Consider the following 18,210-nt stretch of genomic DNA (forward strand, 5'->3'; position numbering starts at 1 on the left):
AGGAAAGTTGATGTTTTGAGTTGGGATCCTTCTTCAGGAACAGGAGAGGGGAAAGGGATCTCTGAAATAAATAGAGAGATGAGGGTTGGAGCTGAGGAAGGTAGGTTGGATGGTGATAGGTGAGTGCCGGTAGGCTGTGGTGGGGATTGGTCTGCGAGGTGGGAGGAGGGGATAGGTGGGAGAGAAGATGGACAAGTCAAGGGGGCGGGGATGGGAGGGAGGGTTGGTCATGGGGGTGGGGAGATTTTGAAACTGGTACAGTCCTCATTGAGACCATTGGGTTGCAGGCTCATAAGGCAGAATATGAGATGCTGCTTCTCCAGTTTCCAGGTGGTGTTGTTGTAACACTGGAGAAGTCCCAGGCCCATCCAGGGAGTGGGAGGGGGAGTTGAAGTGGCTTGCGACTGGAAGATTTTGTTGTTTGTCACGAACAGAGCACAGGTGCTCTACAAAGTGGTCTCCAAGCCTCCGCTTGGTCTCACCAATATAGAGGAGGCCACAACAGGAACAGCAGATGCAATAGACCTCATTAGCAAATGTGCAAGTGCACATCTGTCTGAGGTGGAAGGTATTTTTAGGTCCTTGGAAGGAGGTGAGGGGGAAGTGTAGGGGAAGGTGTAGCACTTCCTGCAGTTGCAGGGAAAGGTGCCAGGGGTGGGGGGGCTAATGGGGAGTTTGGAGCGGACAAGGGAGTCACAGAGAAAGTGGTGCCGACGGAAGGCAGGGGTGGGGGGAGGGAAATAAATCCTTGGTTGTGGGGTCAGATTGAAGGTGGCAGAAGTGGCAGAGAATGATATGTTGAATCCAGAGATTAGTGTGATGATACATGAGGACAAGGGGGATTCTGTCTTTGTTTTTGTTGCGCAGAGGGGATGCGAGGGCAGAGGTGTGGGAAACGCAAGAGATACAGTCGAGAGCATTTTCGACCATTGAAGAGGGGAAGTCGCGGCCCTTGCAACAAGAAGACATCTAGGATGTTCGGGAGTGGAATGCCCATCTTGGGAGCAGACACGGTGGGGCAGAGGAATTGGGAGTAGGGGATAGCATTCTTGCAGGAAGGTGTGTGAGAGGATGTGTAGCCTAAGTAGCTGTGGGAGTCGGTGCATTTGAAATAGATATCAGTTTCAAGGCGGCCACCAGAGATGGAGACAAAGAGGTCCAGGAAGGAGAAAGAGGTGTCAGAGATGGTCCAGGTGAACTTGAGGTTGGGGTGAAAGGTGGTAATAAAGTTGATGAAGAACGTGACTGCTCAAGCAACACTGCCCTGTACTCCCTCACTGTTGCCACCAATTGCTTTTTGCATCACTACAGTTATAATAAAATGATAGCCCATCTGACGGCGAGAGTGTGGCCCCCATCTTATTGGATTGAGCAACAGTTGCACATGAAACAAGAAAGTTATTGATAATCTAACACTAATTGTAGGATGTGTTTTGGAAATGCTATGCCCCTGGCCACTGTGGCCATGTCCTCAAAAGACCAAAAGGCTGCTTCCGGAGTCAACAGTCAGGAGAAAAGAGGAAAAGCAGCATGAGTGGAGAGGGAGCTGGAGATTACTGTGCAGGAAGCCATTACTATATCAGGCTTTCAGGCATGTCCCCTCTGAATTCAACATGGCACAGCAGTAATGTATAAGCACATTGCCAGCGAACATGCTACTAAGTTGTGGTGCCAGTTGCAGCCAGGCATGCATCCCTAAACTAGGGCATAGTTAAAAGCATGCAGGACTGGCATGGATCACCTTTACATTTCAATATCACTAATGTCCAAGTGACTTCATTGACTTCTTTCTATACCCTGCTACAGAGAGAAATAACCAATAATCCCCAATCCAGGTGAAACAGTGATATCTGTTTCTCCCATGGACTGAATGAAACAGGACAAGAGGACGACTGTGCATTGTCCATATGCTAGACTTCTCAGAGGGGCAGTAGATTGCACAAATATTGTCATCAGTGCATGCCATCCATAGCTTGGCATCCTTATGAACAGGGATGTATTCCAAAAACAGGGATACTACAATGTCCGAAGATAGTAAGAACTGCCAGCGCTGGAGTCAGAGATAATGTAGTGTGGAACTAGAAGGGTCGTGACCGGAAATGTCAGCTTTCCTGCTCCTGTGATGCTGCCTGGCCTGCTGTGCTCTGCCAGCTCCACACTGTGTTTTACCACCATGTCCAATTCTTTTGTGACCACAGGTAGCAGATATCCTAGGATGGTGCTCAGTCTCAAAGTAAAGATGATTCTTTCATCCTATGTCTACAGTCTATATCACTTTGCTGCAATGAGGCATTCTGTTGTCCATTCTGCTCTATCACTTACATTAAATTCCCGACCCTGCCAAAGTCAATTTCACTTTTTCAAGGTCAAGATTCTAGCATTGTTATTAGTATATCAAGTGCGTCTGTAGACTCACTGCTAGTTCAGCATTACTGGTATAGAAACAGGCTAAATTCCTCAACCGGTTTCATGCTGGTGTGTTTGCTCCACACCAGACTCTGACATACTTTACCATTGAACTCATCAACATATGCTTTTATTTCTTTCTCTGTCATGTGTGTGTAAACCTTCCCCATAAATATATCATGTTCATCACTTCAACTTCCTTGTGGTACTGACTTCTGCTTCCTAACTTTGCTCTAAATTCAAAAAAAAATTCTCCCACATTCCCTATTGAATTTATTAGTTACTGCCTTACATTAATAGCTTCTGGCCCTGGTGTCCCTCAAAGTGAGAATATCCTGGCTATATCTATCCCACAAAAAACAATTTTACAACCATAAACACTTCTAACGGAACACACCTCAATTTTCCCCTGCCTAGAAGAATGAGTCAGTGGTTTTATTACACTTTTTATAATGAAGATATCAGAACATGTTTGCACTACTACAAATTGAGTTTAACCATGGTGCCCATACAAGTAAAACGTTTTTGCTTTACAATTTTGTCTGTCTCTATGCGAACCCGAGTGTTTTTGTTTGCATTTATATGCTCTTATAATTCTGTGTTGTAGTTTTAAACTTTTATTTGAATTTATTCCATTTGGAGAGATAAGTTTAATCTTTTGAATTTGTACAGAAATTTGATTTGATTTATTTATTGTCACATGTGCCAGAGTACAGTGAAAAGCTTTGTTTACGAGCTAAGAGGCATACAGGTTACATTACACAGTGCATGTGCGAGGCGAGATCAACATCAGCAAGATCACCATGATTCGAGGCTAGAGAGTCCATTCATCAGTTTAATAACTGCTGGGAAGAAGCTTTTCCTGAACCTGCTAGTGCGTATATTCAAGTTTCTGTATCTTCTGCCTGATGGAAGAGGTTGTAGGAGATCATTATCAGGTTGCAACATGTCTTTGATGATGTTGGCAGCTTTTTTGCAGCAGTCAGCTGTGTGCATAGAGCCCATGGATGGAAGGTTGGCTTACGTGATGGTCTGGGCTGTGCGCACCACCTTCTGTAGTGTCTTACGGTCACGGCCAGAGCAGTTGCCGTACCAGGCCGTTATGCACCCGGACAGTATGCTTTCAATAGTGCATCCGTAGAAGTTGGTGAGGGACCTTATTGGACATGTCAAATTTCCTGAGCCGCCTGAGGAAGAAGAGGCATTGTTGTGCCTTCTTGACTGTTGCACCTACATGGGAAATCTAAGACAGGTCACCAATTATCGTCACTCCGAGGAATTTGACAGTCTTCACCCTCTCGACCTCAGCTCCATCGATGTCAGTGGAGGGGCACATTCGCCTTTCTTTCTGAAATCAATGATCAGTTCTTTAGTTTTGCTGACGTTGAGAGAAAGGCTGTTCTCACTGCATGACGTCACCAAACCCTGTATCTCCCTTCTATAGTTTGACCCCAGTGGAACTTCTCCAGACTTTCATTGTGTATTTTTACGACTTATTTTCTTGCAACTAATTGCGTGGTGTCAACTGTCGGGGCTTCAATGAATCCATTTACAAATGAACTGCACCGCTAAAGACCAGAGTCTTTGTAACTAAAACTATAAGTAACTACACATCTTTACCTTTATTAAATGTAGATATTTCCAGACCTTGGCACATATCCACTGCCTCCCACAACTTGGACTGTTAGAAATACTGAGCAAGACCAAACAATATAGATGGGGAAAAGACACAGAGTTAATGTTTCAGACTAGTCAGAATATAAGGTGACTGACCTGAAATGGTAATACTGTTTCTCTCTCCTCAGACACTGTGTGGCCTGCTGACTATTTCTAGTGTCTCCCGTTTACGTTTCAGATTTCCAGCATCTGTGCTACTTTGGTTTTATGCCCTACAGCTTCCTTGATTGAGAGGTTACCCTCAAAAAAGCCATGTGGAATTTTCTAACTCTCCCATTCATCATTTAGACAAAGGGATGTAACTTCCAGAAATTAAGTTTATAATATTTCTGTGATCTACTTACTTTTACCATGTGGGCTGAGTTTGTGGGTGGCATCTGGAAGCTGGTGGGAACAGCAGTAATGCTGGAGACTGGCATGAAATACAATTTCAGAGGCTAATATTGGACCTAATTTACAGCTCCAATTATGGGACTCATATTCTATGAGGTCCAGCTGGCTAGCCTCGTTAAAATCATTACATGGAAACACATGGTCAATTATATCAATTAATTATCCTTTTGACAGCCAATTTCTCAGGGCCAACAATTTGCTTGTGTCAGAAAGGATTCCCCCACCACCCCCTCCTGTTGGGGTGCTCCCCAGCTCTGTTGAGATGGTGGCCCAGCTTCTGGTGCTTTTGAGGGTGGTATGGGTTGTGGCAGTGGGGAAGAGAGTCTTCCTTCACAGAAATCTCGTGACCCAAGAAGAGATTCTTCAGCAATAATGCCCCCATACCAGTGGCTGATGCTACTCAAGGAGCGTTCACATATTTTCAATTCAAAGCCCTCTTTTGCAGTCTCAACAGCTCTCAGTGACATCTCTTCTTGATGCTGCTGAGGCTGTGATTGGGCTGGCACTGTGGGAAGCCATGATGAATTGGACAGCGTGCCTGCAGCAGTGACCTCTCAATTGGCTGCTTGTAAAATTGGCAACACAGTCTCACAGTCTGTTCATGTGACTCACTTTTGATCTCAATGGCAGGATCCAACCTGCAACTGTAAGACCTTGGCCATGCTTCATTTAATCCAAGGCTGTCACGGCATGAGTATGCTTACTTGATGAAAATGCAAGGAGGGTCATGACAATTTTGTTCCTGTGTAATGGAGCATGAATAGCTGAACAGTAAGAGCCGATTTGTAATCCATAATTGAATTACTTTCCCTCAGACTGTCCCAAGAGCATCTTAACTTTTAAATTGGTTTCATCAGAAAACAATTGCAACCTTTAAGTGATTGCACTGCTTTAAGTTGTTATCTCTCCACCGTATAAACATGCAGCTCTAGAAAACTGTTAAATATAAAAAAAGTTTAAAATGTTAGCTCCCAGACAAATTCCCTTGAGAAACATAAGATAACTGTTTTGCAGCGATTTTGCACAACAAGGTCAAAATGTTTCAACCTCTTTGGAGAGCACAATTAAGAAAGAAATATTTTATGTCATTGGTTCTTTGTTTTTACTTGAGATCTTCATATTCAAATAAACTGTTGATTTTTAAAAAAATTTTAATTGCAAATCAAATTTGCCAATGTTATTCATGAAGTATGTTCATGTAAAATTTACACATTTAATGGAATGAAGTATTGCATTGTTTTGAAGGATTTAGCATCACTACCCTATATTTCCAGGAAATAATTCAATACGCATATAACTCTTGCACTGTGAACTATGCTGGGCTATTGGCTAATATTTCACATTTTGATACTAATGACGTAGTTTTTTTAACATAACTTCAGTCATGATCTCATTCTATAGGCCAGTTTTATCATGTCACCATGGAAACTGTCTAGATGATATGCAACAAAACTATAGATATTGTAACAAAACCAAAGCTAATCTCCTTCGGCAAAGACTGACTCATTCTTAGAGCAGCATTTTCTGTGTGTCATGACTCCTTTGGGAGTTGCAAAAAAAGCTGATTGGGTTACATTGCTCCCTCCTCTGAGACTGCCACCCACGCCAGTGTCAAGGTCCAAGTTGTGTTTGGTCTTGGTCTTAAGCTGGTCCACTCTCTCAGACGTGATAAGGAACCTGTTTGTTGGATCTGAATAAAGGACTAATGTTCTGAGTTTGCATCAAGCTTGGCTAATAGCTGAGGCACTTCAAGTGACAGGCCCAGATTAAAGTTTACCATCTTTAGAGGCGGCAATATGCAGTGTGGAGCATGCACAGTCATCCTGAGTTAAGAGGCAAGAGAGAAAGCCTTCACTGAATGTTCTGCCACATGGGAATGTGGAGGATATAAAGTGATAACGTTTGACAAAATATATTCAAATACAGATTTTCATGATGTACTGCCTGTTGATCAATAATTTTTTTTATTCATTCACAGGATTTGGGCATTGCTGGCTTGGCTAGCATTTATTGCCCATCCATAATTGCTCAGATGTCAGTCAACCACATTGCTGTGGGTCTGAAATCACATGTAGGCAAGTTCCCTTCCCTAAAGTACATCAGTGAACCAAATGGGTGTTTCCCCAACAATTCAAAATGGATTCATGGTCATCATTAATTCTTAATTCCAGATATTTTTATTGAATTCAAATTCTACCAACTGCCATGGCAGGATTTGAACATTATCTGGGCTTCTGGATCAACAGTTCAATGATAATACCAATCGGCCATTGCTTCTCCATGCCTAAAGTTTAATAATTATATAGTGAATGTAACAATGCTGCTTATTGCTGTTTTGATTTTGCTGGCAACTGGGGTCACATTAACGCTCAAATTTTGAATGAGGTACCATTGGAAAATAAGTTGGGAAGCAGTAGATGAGAATCATCCAAAGAGTTATTTTTAAATAAAATTATGTACATAATTGCTGTTGTGAGGAATGACTAAAGTTCAGTCATTTCCAAGTGCGCCGTCAACAATAATAATGAGGTATGTTTAGGTTCCCTTTTGTGGCTGTTAGATCTCCTGAATGTAATAATCTCATGATGCGAAATCAAATATTCAGTGAAAAATAATATTTTCCACTTTTGTGGCAGTCCCTTGACAGTACAGAACATGAGTTTTGCTGAGAAAAAGACATGCTGTTGAAGGCTTTGGTCTTGTGCTCATGGGAATGTGGCTCACTTCGCTTGCTGGAAGCTATGTACAGCCAGAAGTGGAACTCCAACCTGTGGCAGCAGAAAGCACGTATTCAAACAAGGCAGCTTCTTCAAAAGTACAACACCCAATCATCATTGACTGACTTTTTTTGAAGCTTTAAACAAAAGGTTGTGATTTAACTGTTCCTTTGTACATTCCCACATAATTGCTATTGCACAAAAAGAGGTCTTTCAATCCATTGTGTTTGCCCTGACTCTTTCAAATGAACATCATTACCTACTGCCAATCTCCTACCTTTCCCACATATCCCTATAAATCATCTATCCAAATAAAGTCCTCTTGAATGCTACAATTGAACTTACATCAAACATATTTCCAGGCAGTGCATTCCATATCCTAATCACTCTGCAATCTATCCTTATACCTAAAGATTCTCATTCCTCGAAAACATTTTTATAAAGCATAATCATACACAATGCGCCAGCTGAGATCTAATATGTGTCTGATACAACTTCAACATTACCTCCTTGTTCTTGTACTCTGTGCCTTATTTATAAAGCTGAGGACTGTATAATTTATTAACTGATCTCTCCAGCTGTCCTGTCACCCTTAATGATCTGTGCATACATACGCCCAGGTTCCTCTGCCCCTGCACCTCTTTCAAAATTGTACTCTCCGTTTTAAGCTGTCTTTCAATGTTCTTCCTGACAAAGTGCATCACATCACAGCACTGTGCATTGAACCTCACGCGCCACCTCCGCCCACTGCGCCAACTTGTCAATCTGCTTTCGGAGTTCCGCACTCTCCTTTCTCAGTTTGCAATTCTTTCAAGTTTCATGTCACCTGCAAACTTTGAAATTGTCCCTACACACCAAGATCCAGATCACTAAAATATACAATCAAAAGCAAGGATCCCAAAAACGAACCCTGGGGAATTCCACTAGAACCCTTCTTCCATCCCATCACTCAGCTAAATTTGTAACCACATTGCTACTGTTCCGTTTATGACATGACCTATAACTTGTCTCAGAAGCCTGTTGTTTGGCACTGTATCAAGCATCTTCTGGAAATCCTTGTAAACCACTTTAACAGTGTTACTCTCATCAAGCCTTTCTGTTACCTCTTTAAAAAACTCCACCAAGTTAGTTAAACGCTAATGCCCCCTTCAAAACACCATGCTGACTCCTTCTGATCTCTATATGATTACTAATCTCTATACGACTACTAATTCTAACCCAAATACCTCAACCAGTCAGAGCCCATGTGCCAACCAGTCAGCACCATTTTAGGATAAATGCTGGTTTCCTTTGAAAGAGAGAGGAGCATCTTCTCAACCCCTTGAATGACAGGGGCCGTGTTGAGGGAGTTGGGAAAGTGAAATGCCCAGTGAAGAGATTCTCACAGTTGAGAACAAAGATTTGCATTTTTAAGCAGAGCATCGAACAGTGAGAAGAAGCTATCACTAGTGAGTAGTAAGGGACCAATTTGCATGAATTAGCATCCAACTCATAGCTGCCTGACTTCATCATCATGACACATCTCCGATCCTCTTACCATTCAGTGGGCAACTTGGGACAGGCAATAAATGCTAGCCAGCCAGTGATTACCACATTCCATGAGTGGATTAAAGTTCTGCACTTTAGCTGCACTGGCACTGATTATTGTAATGCTGCTGCCAGGACACTTTGAGCACAAGGACAGGACATCCACCTAATGGATATGACATGCTACATCTCAGGACTCCTCACCTGCTCTCTAAGTCCTCACTTAATCTGTGCTACCTTTGATGTTCACAGCATCCACATTTTGCCTTCTTTTGGCTATTTGCACATTGATGCCTCAGCCACAACTTCAAGGGTCACAGCATTTACGTCTTGCTTTGTTGTTTAAGACAGTCACAAAGTCAGGCACTTATCAGTTAGAAGGATCTACGTGTTGCTGTGTGGCAGTGTACTATGTTAATTTTACACCTGCAGCATGCACTAGCAGCAGACACACCACATGTGCACCAACCAAATGGCCATGTCTCAAGGCCTGGAGGAGGGAAAGTCCTCAGTCAAGTCAAAGCTGGATACTGTCAGTTGGGGATCTTGACATTTAATTCATTGATAGATCTCAGTCCAGGAGCTTGAACATTGCCAGTTGTCTGGTTGTGGAGGTCATAGTCAACGGTTCAGGATGCACTTTGTCTTTGGTGGACTCTCCACTATCATCCCTGACAACACTTACATTAACAAGTGGTTAATAGAAACCGAACAATTTGTTTCATGTTTTACTTTTGTCATTTCATTATTGGCAGCAGAAAATGACTCTAAGTAAAAGGCAATTAAATTGTAAAGGAATGGGTTTCCTCGCCAGTTTGCACACAACAGTTACAACTCTGAACATTTTGAAACTAAACTTTGAGACTGAAAATGCTTTCAAATAATATGTTTAGATGATTATAGGTTGATTTATTATCAGTTGAGTTAAATATAATAATGCTGCTTACATTTTTGTGCACGTCTGGGCTAGATTTTGAATTACACTTGTGAATCCTTCACAGATTTGGGTTTGGTATTTGGAAATGAATAGCCCATTCATTCAAATCCATCCTTTTTTGCAGAAAATGAGCAGTATAATAACATTAAATGCACCCATTTGCTCTCTAAATCTGACTTCCCTTTCCTCGTCACACCTTAAAAGGCACAACCCCTCTGGCTTCAGTAGAAATAGAGGCAGTCTACTTAAAAACTTACAAACGTCTAAGGCAATTAGTCAGGGTAAGTAGAGGAAGGATAACCTGATGACCAGGGAGTCCAGAATAAGAATGCAGGTTAAGGATATGGAGTAGTTCATTTAGGACTGAGCTGAGGAGAAATTTCTTCACCTAGAGAGCGGTGACCATGTGAAATTCTCTGCCACAGAAAGCGGCTCAGGTCAAAACATTTAATGTTTTCAAGAAGTTAGATTTGGATCTTACGGCTAAAGGGAGCAAGGAGTACAAGGAGAGGCATCCATGGATTCACTTGATTGCCATTTTCATAGTCCATGAATTTGCTGACACGATTCATGCAAGAAAACATCATTGTAATGTCATGTAGCATCAAGCCAACAATGTGTGAGGCAAAAACAGAAATTGCTGGAAAAGCTCAGCAGATCTGGCTGCATCTGTGGAGAAATTAGAGTTAACGTTTCAGATCGAGTGACCCTTCCTCAAAACTCTCAATGTTGTGAGGAAGAGTCATTCAACCTGAAACATTAACTCTGATTTCTCTCCACAGGTGCTGCCAGATTTGCAGAGCTCTTCCAGCAATTTTTGTTTTTGCTTCTGACTTACAGGATCCAAAGTTCTTTTGGTTTTTAATGTATGAGGCAACCTCTCCCAATTTCTGTAACATCATCAGTGAACATCCGGTGAAGTGCTGGTGTTATGTCTCGCTTTCTATTTATGCATTTATGTGTAGAAAGTGGGACATAACACCAGCGCTTCACCGGAGGCTCACTGATGATGTTACCTAGAATGGTGATGAAACGTTTGAAAACGAACCTTCCAGCTCAGTGAGCAAACTCACATCCAGAACCTCAACCTGAGCTACAAATCTTCTCAAAACTCATCAACTATATGTATCAGAAGTAGCAAAGTAAAGATATTGTAAGATATAATTGTGAGGGTAATAATAATTCAATTGCTTTCTTTTTTAATCCATTGATTGTGTCACTGGCACCATTCGCATTTTTAGACCATGTCCAATTGCCTGTGAAATTAGTGGTTTGCTCAGCCACTTCAGAAGGCAATTAAGAGTCAATCTCATCACTCTGGGACTGAAGTCAAATGTAGGCCAGATGAGGTAAGGATAGACATAGGCTGAAAGTCTTGCTTCTCTTTCTGTTGCGAAATGACATTCACTGTATTAAGTTCTCAAGAGGATATTATTCACTTTAGGTTAAAATGGAACAAACACCTGAAAATGGTTGAGATATCTGGAAGAAATTTTAATCACCAAAAACATATGGATTTTAGTTGGGTGATCAATAAGAGTGTTTAAAAAAAATTTCCACAACATTAATCAAATTCCTAGATTTTAATAGATAGTGGCAGTGATAGGAAGCAAATGGATAGCCTATATGTTTCCCTGAACATGGGATAGCAATGAGGCTATAATAAAAACTACTTTAAGCATTTTTCACATCACTCTGTTATCATCATTATGGATCTTCGTTTTGGTTAAGCTAATACAGATTGCAGTAAACAGTTGCTGAACTTTACCTTTTATTTCACATTGTCTTCAAACCATATATGGGGATATGGTAGGAACTGCAGATGCTGGAGAATCCAAGATAACAAAGTATGGAGCTGGATGAACACAGCAGGCCAAGCAGCATCAAAGGAGCAGGAAAGCTGATGTTTCGGGCCTAAACCCTTCTTGGTCCATGCCTGAAACATCAGCTTTCCTGCTCCTCTGATGCTGCTTGGCCTGCTGTGTTCATCCAGTTCTACACCTTGTTATCTCAGATTCGCCAGCATCTGCTGTTCCTACTATCTCCGAAACAATTTTAAGCCCTACTGTGAAGCCTCTTCTAAGGATGCCTACCTTGAAGAAGCTACCTTCCTCCCTCCGGAAAGACCTCAGTGGATCTCTCTCTCACTGCAACTCTCTCGTAATCTCTTTGGCCCTGAAACTGCTCGACCATGTCCTGAAGCAAACCAGGCCCATCCTGAAAAAGGTTCTAAGTCCGAAACGTCAGCTTTCCTGCTCCTCTGATGCTGCTTGGCCAGCTGTGTCCATCCAGTTCCACACCTTGTTATCTCAAGGGATATGGTACGGGGCTTCACATAGAATCATTTCTCGGTAAGCTCTGTGATGATATGATCTAACATTACTACAGACTATCTGTTTGCGTATTCAACATGAATACTTTATACTCTAATAATTTCAATTAGCTCTGGCTAATAATCAGTTCTGCAAAAGAGTCATTGAACTCGATTGCTCTCACAACAGATGCTGCCAGACCTGCTGAATTTCTTAAGCATTTTCTGTTTCTGTGTCAGATTTCCAGTGTCCATAAGATTTTGCTTGCATTATACTGGTAGCAGCGCTGCTATTTGGTTAATCGATAAGAGGTCTTGAGAATAATTATTCCAAAACAGGGACTATCACTTAATGAACAAAGTAACAAAATCATATCCAACCATATTAGCAGCTGATAATGCAGATCCAATTCATTTCAAATGGTATAAAGTTTGGCTCACTGTAAAATATGAAGGTGCGGATGAACTCTAAAAAGGAAGTTATATGTTCCCTGATGCATGCCAATATGTGGAGGTGCAATCTTAAAACAGGAAAGCACACATAACATTTAAAGGCCCTCTTTGATAAGGATTCCCCAAAGTGGGTTTGGTTCCTCCAACATGTATCAACCCAGAGTTTGTACTAACTCTGGCCAGTTATATTTATCTGCAGCTGAAGCCTGTGGTCCCTGCTGCCAATCATTGTGGCCAGTTAGTAGTTTTGGCAGCCAAGTTGTTAATGGAAACTCAGTGGTCCAAGCATTGATCTATTTCCAGCTAATTGTACTTGAGTAACTTGGTGGAGCAGACAGGAAACCTGAAATAACTATTCATGCTGCAGTCTTAACCTCAGGAAATTCTGAGGTCAAGACTGAGCTGTTGGATGCAAAAGTGCTGGGTATGATACCCTAATTGAGTCCTACATCCTGATTGCTGAGCAAAACAGTGAAATTAAAAGGACAGGAATGATTTTTATTCAAACAATACCAAAAAAATCTGGAAAGGTACATGCCTTACAGCATCTGTAAACAGAAAAAATGGATTTTGTTTTGTTTGAATTGGTTCTTGCTTCACCTGCAACTAGCAAATCACTCATTGTGAGAATTCCTTCAGTGGTTATGATGTTATTTCTTTTTTTGAATAAGAATAGAAAGTGCAGGGAAGGGTGGCAGATGCAGTACTAGCACCCAATCCCTTTAGATGTGACGCCATGTCTAGACCCAGACACGGCTCTTTTCCCATTTCCTAATCCAGTAATATCAAACTATGCCCAACAATAACAGAAATCAAAATCAGGAGAGATCCACAACAGCAGTCAATTTGCTATCACCGTTTTTTACACAATCACATAAATTCAAAATATGTCTGGGTAAACTTGTCATCTTTTAATGAAAGCATCCAGCTACTTCATTATTAGGAGGGTATAATTCGATAAGTTTACATAAACAGTTTCCACTCCAAATGTGAGCATTGGAAATTATGATGGAACAAGTTGTTTGGAAATGTGCACAGACAAATAATTTCTAATATGAATGATCTCCGTCAGGGCTTTCCAACCTGAGTGTCCACACTTCGACTGGGGTAATGAATTGAATTTTTGAAGTTGCCAAAGCCAAGTTCATCTCCAACCAAGTTTTAGCAACAATGTTCCTTTATAACAGGCCCAACCCTCGGTACACACAAAGGTTTCCATGCTTCGCTCTACTCCCGTTCCCCAACTCTGTTACACTCTCAGATCTCACTGATGGGTTGCAACAATCTTCAAGCCTCAAAATTGGTTACGCAGAATGTGATTAGGAGGCACTGAGCTATATAGGATTTTAAATATGTTCTCCCGGAAGGCGTGGCTGGTGTCTTGGATAGTGAGGACCGAGGAGGTAAATGGGTAGGTGTTGCATCTTCTGTAATTGCATGGCAAGGTGCTGGGAGGGGGGGGGGGGGGGGGTATGGTGTGGGAGGGTGTGGGGAGGTATTGAGAGTGGAAGAGTATTGGACCAGGGTGCCTTGATGGTACATTCCCTGCAAAATGCTGACAGAGGAGGGGAGAGGACTGTGTGTCTATTGGTAGCATCCCACTGGAGGTGGCAGAAATGGCAGCACATGATCCTTTGAATGAGGAAGGTTGGTGGGATGGAAAGTGAAGACCAGTTGGACCCTATTGGTGTTGTGGGAGGGAAGAGAAGGAATGAGGTCAGAAGTGCAGAAAATAAAGCTGAGGGACATGTTAACGATGGTGACAGTTATTTCTCATGAGGAGATTTCTGAGGCCCTTCTGCAGAAGGTGGCATTGTTAGAACAGATGAAAAGGAGTCGGAGTTCGAGAACTGGGAGAATGGAATAAAGTCTTTACAGGCAGTGGGGTGTAGGATGTATGTTTGAGGTAATTGTGTGAGTCAGTGGGTTTGAGTGGATATCAGTGGCTAGCCTATCCCCAGAAATGGAAACTGAAATTTTGAGGAAGGGAAAGGAGGAGTCAGGGATGGACCAGGCAAAGGAGAGATTAGGATAGTAATTGAAAGCAAAATTGATCAATTTTTCCAAGTCTGGATAGAAGAGGTAAGAAGCACCAATGATGCAATTGCTGTACTTGAAAAAGATTGTGGGGAGGGATATGGAGGACTGGAACAGGGAATATTCAACATAACCCACAACGATACAGGCATAACATTTTTTTCTATTCATTCGTGGGATGTGGGTATCACTGGCTGGCAGCATTTCTTGCCCATCCCAAGTTGCTCTTAAGAAGGTGGCGGTGAGCTGCCTTCTTGAACCATCACAGTCCACCTGCTGTGAGTTGACCCACAACACCACTGGGGAGAGAATTCCAGGATTTTGACCCAGTGACAGTGAAGGAACAGTGATATATTTCCAAGTCAGGACTGTGAGTGACTTGGAGGGGAATTTGGAGGTGGTGATGTTCCCATGTATCTGCTGCACTTGTCCTTCTAGACAGAAGTGGTTGTGGGTTTGGAAGGTGCTGTCTGAGGATTTTGGTAAATTTCTGCAGTGTATCTTGTTGATAGTACACACTGCTGCTACTGAGCATCATGATGGAGGGAGTGGATGCTTATGGATGTAGTGCCAATCAAGCTGGCTGTTTTGTCCTGGATGGTGTCAAGCTTCGTGAATGTTGTTGGGTCTGCACTCATCCAGGCAAGTAGGGAGTATTCCATCACACTCCTGACTTGTGCCATGTGGACAGGCTGTGAGGAGTCAGAAGGTGAGTTAATCACTGCAGTATTCCCAGCTTTTGGCCTGCTCTTGTAACCACTATGTTTATGTGGTGAGTCCAGTTGAGTTTCTGGTTAATGGTAACCCCCAGGATTTTGATAGTGGGGGATTCCATGATGGTAACATCATTGAATGTCAAGGGATGGTGGTCAGGTTGTCTCTTATTGGTGATGGTCATAGTCTGGCATTTGTGTGGCGCGAATGTCACTTGTCAGCCCAAGTTTGGATATTGTCCAGATCTTTTTGCATTTGGACATGGACTGCATCAATATCTGAGGATTCACAAACGGTGCTGAACATTGTGCAATAATCAGCGAACATCCCCACTTCTGACTTTATGATGGAGTGAAGGTCATTGCTGAAGCAGCTGAAGATGGTCAGGCCGAGGACACGACCCTGAGGAACTCCTGCAGAGATGTCCTGGAACTGAGATGATTGACCTTAAACAACCACAACCATCTTCCTATAGAACATTACAGCACAGTACAGGCCCTTCGGCCCTCGCTGTTGTGCCGACCTGTCATACCGATCTCAAGCCCATCTAACCTACACTATTCCATGTACGTCCATATACTTGTCCAATGGCGACTTAAATGTACCTAAAGTTGACCAATCTACTACCGTTGCAGGCAAAGCATTCCATTCCCTTACTACTCTCTGAGTAAAGAAACTACCTCTGACATCTGTTCTACATCTTTCACCCCTCAATTTAAAGCTATGCCCCCTCGTGCTCTCCATCACCATCCTAGGAAAAAGGCTCTCCCTATCCACCCTATCTAACCCTCTGATTATTTTATATGTTTCAATTAAGTCACCTCTCAACCTTCTTCTCTCTAATGAAAACAGCCTCAAGTCCCTCAGCCTTTCCTCGTAAGACCTTCCCTCCATACCAGGCAACATCCTAGTAAATCTCCTCTGCACCCTTTCCAAAGCTTCTACATCCTTCTTATAATGCGGTGACCAGAACTGTACACAATACTCCAAGTACGGCCGCACCAGAGTTTTGTACAACTTCACCATAACCTCTTGGTTCCGGAACTCGATCCCTCTATTAATCAAAGCTAAAACACTGTATGCCTTCTTAACAGCCCTGTCAACCTGGGTGGCAACTTTCAAGGATCTGTGTACATGGACACCGAGATCTCTCTGCTCATCTACATGACTAAGAATCTTACCATTAGCCCTGTACTTTGCCTTCCGGTTACTCCTACCAAAGTGCATCACCTCACACTTGTCCGCATTAAACTCCATTTGCCACCTCTCAGCCCAGCTCTGCAGCTTATCTATGTCTCTCTGCAACCTACAGCATCCTTCGTCACTATCCACAACTCCACCAACCTTAGTGTTGTCTGCAAATTTACTAACCCATCCTTCTACGCCCTCATCCAGGTCATTTATAAAAATGACAAACAGCAGTGGCCCCAACACCGACCCTTGCGGTACACTACCAGTAATTGGTCTCCAGGATGAATATTTCCCATCAACTCCCACTCTCTGTCTTCATTCAGCAAGCCAATTTCCGATCCAAACTGCTATATCTCCCACAATTCCATTCCTCCGCATTTTGTACAGTAGCCTATTGTGGGGAACCTTATCGAATGCCTTGCTGAAATCCATATACACCACATCAACCAGTTTACTCTCATCTACCTGTTTGGTCACCTTCTCAAAGGACTCAATAAGGTTTGTGAGGCATGACCTTCCCTTCACAAAACCGTGCTGACTATCCCTAATCAATTTATTCTTTTCTAGATGATTATAAATCCTATCCCTTATAACCTTTTCCAACACTTTACCAACAACTGAGGTAAGGCTCACTAGTCTATAATTACCAGTGTTTTCTCTACTCTCCTTCTTGAACAGGGGAACCACATTTGCTATCCTCCAGTCATCTGGCACTATTCCTTTAGACAATGACGAGTTAAAGATCAATGCCAAAGGCTGGGCAATCTCCTCCCTGCCTTCCCAGAGGATCCGAGGATAAATCCCATCCGGCCAGGGGACTTATCTATCTTCACCTTCTGAAGGATTTCTAATACCTCTTCCTTGTGAACCTCAATCCCACCTAGTCTAGTAGCCTGTTATCTCAGTATTCTCCTCGACAACATTGTCGTTTTAGAGAGGGAATACTGTTGAAAAATATTCATTTACCGCTTCCCCTATCTCATCTGACTCCACACACAACTTCCCACTACTATCCTTGATTGGGCCTAATCTTACTTTTGTCATTCTTTTATTCCTTAAATTCCTATAGAAAGCCTTAGGGTTTACCCTGATCCTATCTGCCAACAACTTCTCATGTCTCCTCCTGGCTCTTCTGAGCTCTCTCTTTAGGTCTTTCCTGGCTACCTCGTAGCCCTCAAGTGCCCTAACTGAGCCTTCACATCTCATCCTAACATAAGCCTTCTTCTTCCTCTTGACCAGAGATTCCACCTCCTTCGTAAACCACGGCTCCCGCACTCTACAGCTTCCTCCCTGCCTGACAGGTACATATTTATCTAGGACACACAGGAGCTTTTCTTTGAATAAGCTCCACATTTCTACTGTGCCCATCCCTGGCAGTTTCCTTCCCCATCCTATGCTCCATAAATCTTGCCTAATCTCTTCGTAATTGTCTTTCCTCCAGCTATAACTCTTGCCCAGTGGTATACACCTATCCCTTTCCATCACTAAAGTAAACATAACAGAATTGTGATCGCTATCACCAAAGTGCTCACCTATTTCCAAATCTAACACCTGGCCGGGCTCATTAACCAGTACCAAATCTAATGTGGCTTCGCCCCTTGTTGGCCTATCTACATACTATGTCAGGAAGCCCTTCTGCACACACTGGACAAAAACTGACCCATCTATAGTACTCGAACTATAGTGTTCCCAGTCAATATTTGGAAAGTTGAAGTCCCCCATGACAACTACCCTGTCTCTCTCACTCCTATCGAGAATCATCTTTGCTGTCCTTTCCTCTACATCTCTGGAACTATTCGGAGGCCTCTAGAAAACTCCCAACAGGGTGACCTCTCCTTTCCTGTTTC

Source organism: Stegostoma tigrinum, chromosome 6 (genome assembly GCF_030684315.1).
Source record: "Stegostoma tigrinum isolate sSteTig4 chromosome 6, sSteTig4.hap1, whole genome shotgun sequence".
NCBI lineage: Eukaryota > Metazoa > Chordata > Chondrichthyes > Orectolobiformes > Stegostomatidae > Stegostoma > Stegostoma tigrinum.